Source organism: Homalodisca vitripennis, chromosome 7 (assembly GCF_021130785.1).
Source record: "Homalodisca vitripennis isolate AUS2020 chromosome 7, UT_GWSS_2.1, whole genome shotgun sequence".
Taxonomy (NCBI): domain Eukaryota; kingdom Metazoa; phylum Arthropoda; class Insecta; order Hemiptera; family Cicadellidae; genus Homalodisca; species Homalodisca vitripennis.
This window is the reverse complement of record NC_060213.1, coordinates 70,262,027-70,269,472: the sequence shown is the minus strand read 5'-3', so window position 1 is coordinate 70,269,472 and position 7,446 is coordinate 70,262,027.

Genomic DNA, 7,446 nt, shown 5'->3' with positions numbered 1-7,446 from the left:
AATGTACATTTGGCCTACTGAGGCCTATTTCTATTTTACCAACTATGTCAAAGATTTGAAAGAAAATAGTTATTCACCAAATGGAAAAACACACTCAGACGGGAAATCTGCTTTCTAGATTACAGTCAGGTTTTAGGAAAACCACAGTACCTGCATTGCGTTTACTGACGTGTTTGAGGTGAGGGATATGGGTAGGTAGCTAAGTCATCATGTTAGATTACTCCCAAGCCTTCGACTCAATCAGTCACAGTTTGCCTCTAGTGAAACTAAAATACTTTGGCTTTTGTGGGATAGAGTTGGCTGGTTTTAATCTTATCTGGAATCGAGATTTCAAGTTACAAAACTTGGCTCTGATGTTTCTATTCTTCTACAAAAATTACGAGGGGTGCCGTAGGGAAGCTGTCTGGGTCCACAACAGGCCTAACAGATTGTGTGAAGCACTGCAATGTGCACGCATATGCAGATGACTGCCAGCGAAGCTAGGAGGGATCTACAGGCACAGGTTGATCTTGCCAGAGGTAGCAAAGATTCGCCTAACGCAATCTTTGATTTTATCCGTACTCTTTTATTGTTATCATGCATTTGGTAACAGCATTTCGAGGGCAGGTATTGACAGAATTGAAAAAGTAGAGAACACGGTTGTCCTTTTTTATTTACAATTTATGTAAATACGACCACTTATCTGCCCATCGAAGGGCTGCAGGATTGGTGCCTATGGAAACCGTATGCAGGCTGCAGACCTGCTACCTAATCCACCGCGTTCTTTCTCTCCAGGAACCACGGTACTTGGTGGAGAGAATCCTATAGTGTGAAGAAAGAGATCGCAAAATCCAATAAGGCGATTAGCTTCACTTCCCTCGAGTAAGGCTTGAGATAGGGAGGAAAGGCTTTTCTTACTTTTCAAGTTGTACAACTCCGTTCTTTGGGATCTAAAATCACTCAAGGAGACCAACCTTTCAAGGTAAGATAAATGTAGGCAATTGACAATAAGGTTAGTATTTTTGTATAGTTTAAGTTGCCATTAGTTTTATATTACTTGCGTTGTTCTGAAAAGCTGCTTGTACAAAGAAACGCTCGACTAATAAATACAATGTTTTTATTTTATTTTATATGAATTCCCCCACCTCAGGCAGGTTCCGGTTTCTGATAGGATCCGACTTTTGGGAACCCATTGCCTAGCCCCAAGCCCCAGCCTGTGAAGGTCTTCGGTTTAAGGCAAATCAAACTTTAACTTTCCCAGCCATTGGCAGTTCCTGACCTCTAGCAATCCCTGTCCCCTGCCAGGTACCAGTCTCCAGCTTATCAGTCCAGCTCAGTCAGCTGAGTAGATAAGACGTCTCGCTTATCGCTCCGTGTGTGTATCACTCGTCCTGACTGTACGTGCACTCACTGAAACCGTGCGCGTACCTGTTTACATGTTTATTTGTAGCCCACTTGTGAGTAAAATCTTTGTTTTTTTATTAAAATGTCTCTCTGTGGCGTCTTTAACGTTAAAATTAACAACAGTGACGAGGTTAAGTGTGCCGGAGTGTGTGGCGCTGTGTTCCACGCCACCTGTATCAAGAGCGAAGGTGATGGCTTATCAACGCGGTCGCTTAAAAACTGGAAGTATAAAGACTGCCGTCTTCTATCAACAAGCAGTAAATCATCTGCAGCTAGTACTGCAATTACCAAGGAATTCCTTGTACGGATGCTTGATGAATTTAAAAAAGAAATGTTGAATGAATTTAAAAATATAAGATCTGAAATTAATGAGACATCTACTTCCATACAATTCCTGTCGGACAAAGTAGATGCGTCAAATGTATTGATGAATAATATAAATAAAGAACTGGCCTGTATCAAGAAAGAAAATGCTGAATTGCGCATGAAGAATGATAATTTAAATAGGTCCGTCAACGATCTACAAGAATGGCTGAGAAATATTGAACAGTATAGCAGGAAAAACAAAATAGAGATAAGCGGTATCCCGACTACACCGCAGAAGGACGTCAAGCACTTAGTCAAAGACTTGGGAGTAGCACTCGGAGTGGAGGTACAGCTGAAAAACATCGCAGCAACCCAGAGGATCCCATCCTACAACAAGAGCCGCCTACCCGCTGTGGTGGTACAGTTCCATGACCGAGACATCAAGGAAGCTCTTCTCTCCAAATTTCGAGAATCTAAAACCCGAAGTGATCATCTCACCGCGGACAAGATCAACAGGGCCTTTCCTTCTGGCAGAGTGTACGTGAATGACCATCTGACCCCGGGAAACAAACAGTTCCTAGCTATGCTGAAGAAAAGTGTCAGGATATGGGTTATGTTTTTGTCTGGTGCCGTGATAGAAAGTTTTTTGTTAGGAAAGCTGCCGGGGAGAGGATACAGAGGGTGAGTACCTTGGATGACATTGATAGGCTTAAGTAGGTCATGTTAATATTTCATGCAAATCGTTAAATCATGCATGGGCCTATTTGAGTTTCAAATGTTTTGCTAATATTGAAATTTAAAAGTTTTTAATATTGTATTACTAAATGGACTCTAAGATATATTGTAATGATTTGTGCTGGTTTTACGATGTTGAATCCAGGGGCTCACTTTCTCTGCTATATGCAAATATAAGGAGTGTAAGAAAAAATCTTAATAACCTAATGGCTGAAACAAGTAAAATCAAAAATAAAATTAATTTTCTTGTTCTAAGTGAAATTTGGATAAACGATGACGAATTAAATTTTTACAAACTGCCAGGTTGCAATACTTTTGCCAACAGCTATAGAGCTGGGGGCATTTTGTGCTTTTTGGACCAAAATATAAATCGCAAGTTAAATTAGATATGGAAACTGCTGATTGCTTATTGCTAAATATAACTATTGAACACTCATATTTAAACTACTATGTCTATATAGACTGCATAGTTATTCAGAAAATAACTTTACTAGCGAACTCTCTAATAAATTGCAAAATTTAACCAGCAGCATTATTGACGTAGGAGATATAAATATAAATTTGGACTTATCAAGTAGCCGCCAAGATGTACATAACTATATTAGTCTACTAAAATATAATGCCTTCATTTCACTCATTAATAACCCAACAAGAATTACTGAAAACACAAATTCAATTATTGACCACATTTTTGTTCGACATGCAGATATAAATTCCTCTAAAAGTGTAATTTTTGACATAAGTCTCACTGACCACTGCTTGTTGGGTTTAAACTTAAGCAGCAGTTCTAAGTTTAACAGGCTGGTAATAAGTAAATAAATGCCAGATAACTTTGTATATGATTTAAGTATGGCTGCGGATAGCTTGAAAGAAGCAGACTGGAGTGCTTGTTTGTCGTCAAACGATGCAAACATACATTATGAGTTGTTCCATAAGACTCTGGCAGAATCTCTGAATAATTGTAAATTAATTCAGACGCAAAACAAGCTAACTAAAGCTAAAACTTTTAGACCATGGTTAAATGCAAATTTACTGTTCAAAATGAAAAAAATGGAAAAACTATACATAATTTATAAACAGCGCCAATACGACCAATCCTTCAAATTATATTTCAATTTATTCTGTAATAAATTAAAAGGGGAAATCGATTCAACAAAAAATGTATATTTCACTAATAATATTAACAACTGTAATGGCAATTCTTCACAATATTGGAAAGTAATAAATAACGTATTAGGTTCAGCAATAGGGAAAAATGTAGATAAAGTGGAGTTGTGCAATGGTGAGATTGTCAACAATCCTAAACATGTGGCTGATAAATGTCGTCGTTTAAATGTTCATTTCGTCATAGCGGCCCTACGTTTTTTAATAAGCTACCCTTGTCAATAAAAGAATCGGTAGGTCTAAGAACTTTTAGCAGTAAGGTAAAAATATGGTTGTTTTCTTTAAGTAATTTGTAATTATTTTTAATTATTGTAATTTAGAACAATAAAAGTTAAAACTTTATTATTGTTAAAATAGTTTTGATATTTTTTATTATTAATTGTATTGCTTTATTAAATATAACAGTGTAATTTCGGTTGTATAATTTAATGTGTTTGTTGTGTGATACAAAGAACAGACGTCACAGTACGCGGCTCTGTGTCATTCAATTGAAAATCTGGACTCTAGCTTTTATGTTGTTTTTTTTATTTTTATTTTTTATTTTTTTTTTTGTCAATCTGGCCACAATACTTGTAAACGTGGCCAGTTCTTATTCCGTAGAAAGAGTTTTTGTTCTTTTTATTGTAAAAAAATGCTGGAATAAATCATTATTTCATTTTTTTTTATAATATCAATGATCACCTTATCGCAGTCCAAGGTCGAATCAGTACCGGTCCGCCCGCACTGCCGCCACTATCAGCCTACCATCGGGGGCATTACCTACAACGTCACCACTCTCTTTTCATAGCGCCAACTAATATAAATGAAGTTATGATCAAAAAACAAAAAAACTACTGTATTTGATGGCATTTCCGTAAACCTCGTAAAAATACAGCGGGAACGATTGCTCCAGTTTTGGTTGATATTATAAATCTAAGCTTTCAGAACGGCGTTTTTCCTGATGAACTTAAAATTAGTACTGTTGTTCCAATATTTAAAAATAATTCATCTATTAAAATTGACAATATAAGACCATTTTCTCCTTTTTATTCTTGGTGGAAGTGAGTAGGTTTTAATAGAAAAGACATTTTTTATACTTCCACATTAAATTTATTTAAATGGAAGTGAGTTGGTTTCAATGGAAAAGACATTTTTTATACTTCCACATTAATTTAAAACCTACTCACTTCCATTTAAATAAATTTAATGTGGAAGTATAGAAAATTTATTTTCCATTAAAATATAAGACCAATCGTTCTACTATCCATATTCTCTAAAATATTTGAGAAAATAATGAGGACCAGACTCGTAAAGTATTTAGACAGCATAACGTTTTTCAGCCCGTCTCAATATGGTTTTAGAAAAGGAATGGGAACAGAAGGTGCGTTATTATCGGTTACAGAAAATATTTACAATAATTTCAACACGAACAAAAAAGTAACGGGTCTCTTTATTGACTTCAAAACAGCTTTTGATCTTGTCAATGATAATATCCTGCTATATAAATTGGAAGCAGCTGGAGTACGGGGAACTGCACTCAATTGGTTTAATAGTTTTATAAGTATTAGAGTCCAAAAAGTCAAAATTGCAGATCAATTTAGCGCACCACTAACTGTCGAAGCTGGTGTGCCACAAGGATCGGTGCTATCGGTTACCCTATTTTTAGTTTTTATAAACGATTTACTTGAATTACCCTTTCAAGGTCAAAACAGTGCTTTTGCAGATAACATTGTTTTTTTTATTCAGAGAAAAATATTTATGATATCTGGGTTGTACCGATTGATTAAATAATAATTCTGGGGTAACTGGATTACCGGTGGAAGGAGTAGGCCCAGAAGAATGATAAGGACTGGACAGTACAAAAGAGGCTTCTATAAGCGAGGCGCGTATCGCAGATGGGAGTGTTTGATAACGAAATTGAGAGGTGGGGTGAGGTAGACGTGCCGTACCTCCCGTCTCAGTTGATCGGTAGTAGTAGTAACGAGTAAAGTCTTTGAAAGTGCTTAGAGTTGTTCTTGCTAATCGTCATCGAACCTGTGGGTAAGTGAACTTTTTAACTGGATGGACTCAATATTCATTCTTAATTATTTTGAATTATTTTCGGGAAATAAATATTGTAAAAATTAAATTTAATGAAAATTTAGGAACTTCTCCTTTTGATCTGTGAAATATAAAACTTGTTGGTGCAGTGAGCACATGTATTTAAAATTTTATGTAAAAATACTAAAAGAGTTTGTGGTTGTTACAGATGCTTTCAGCAATTTTAATTCTCTAACATTGAAGAATCCTTTATTTCTTTAACACTGAAAAGAAGTAATATTTAAAGTAAAGTAAAGAAAATTAGTAACAAAATAAAACTGAATTTTGAAGATAAATTAAAGTGAAGAATTTCCAGATCAGATTAGAGTGTGAAAGTTTTGAATTTTAAAAATTTAATAAAAGACAAGCTGTAAGAACGTTGTACATTTTTTGAGTGACTAATATATTACAAGTTTGAGCTTAAAAGTCATCAAGAAATTTTTATTTGTATTTTAAATCCAGTAATTATTTTCAAGAAGAAGTATTTTATTTTGAACTTTATTTATTTTAGAAGATTTTCGTTTCCCTTTTTGAACCTTCACAAAAATTTAAATTTCAAAGCTAACCCCTTATGTGCCAGTAAAACGGTACAGGGTGAATATAAATAAGATTTATAACTGTTAAGGTCATGGTGTTGTGTGAACAAACTGGTAATTAATATTAAGAAAACAAGATATGTAAATGTTAGTTTAGTTAATAGTTTTGAATTTCCTGCAGGGTTAACTCTGCACAATTTGAACTGTTTGTCGATAGATGGCAAATATGAAGTGATAGAAAAAAATACTAGCTTTAAGTACTTGGGTATTAACTTAGACGAAAATTTAAATTGGCAAAAAACCACATTTCATTATTACATAAGAAAATCAAATTTTCAATCAGAACTTTTTATTATTTGAAGAATTTCTGTGAACCCAGTATATTACGAATTCTTTACTTTGCTTTAATTGATTCCAGGTTACAATATGGTGTGCAATGCTGGGAGAGAACCTTTAAATACTATGTGGAAAAACTCACCGTATCTCAAAATCATATTATAAGAACAATCAATTTCACTAGACGCTTTATAGTTTTATAAAGTTTAGTCGTAAAATTGGTTTCCGTCCATTTAAGCGATGTATTTTATAACAAAGTCTTTGGATCTAGACATGATACTGTTTTAGAAACCACCTCTATAACCTCTCAGAGAATGTCTCTTAAATACTCAACTGTCACAAAAGAGAGAGCTCCCCTTTGTTTTGTCATCTAAAAATATTAACCATTAACCATTTGTTTGTTTACAAAGTTTTAAAACTCTTTTATATTAGAAGTGGCAACACTGGTACAGAAAACCTGTCTTACCAAACAAGAAGTAATTTACAACGAATATTTAGATTACCTAAAGTCAAAAAATCTTAAACAGTCTTTTCAGTATATTGCTCCTAAGTATTTTAATCAATTGCCACCTCATATTAAATCATGTTCCAACTCAAAATCTTTTTTAAATCAAATAAAATATTGGCTATTTTCTTATGATGACGTGTCTTTTCTAAATGCTACTCTTGTATAATTAATTACATCTATGTATATTCTAAATCTACTATCTGCTCACTCAAGTTGTTTTTATATTTACTTTGGAATGAGTCTTATAATGTACGGTTCAAGCATGTAGACCTATATCAGTTATTAAAGTAATAAATTTGTAATTTTTATTTTTTCATATAATGTAATATTATAATCTGTAGTTCCTCAATTTAGCACAGGCGCCACGGAGTGCGAGTTTTTAATTTGTTGCTGGACTCGCAAATTAATTGTTTATATTGT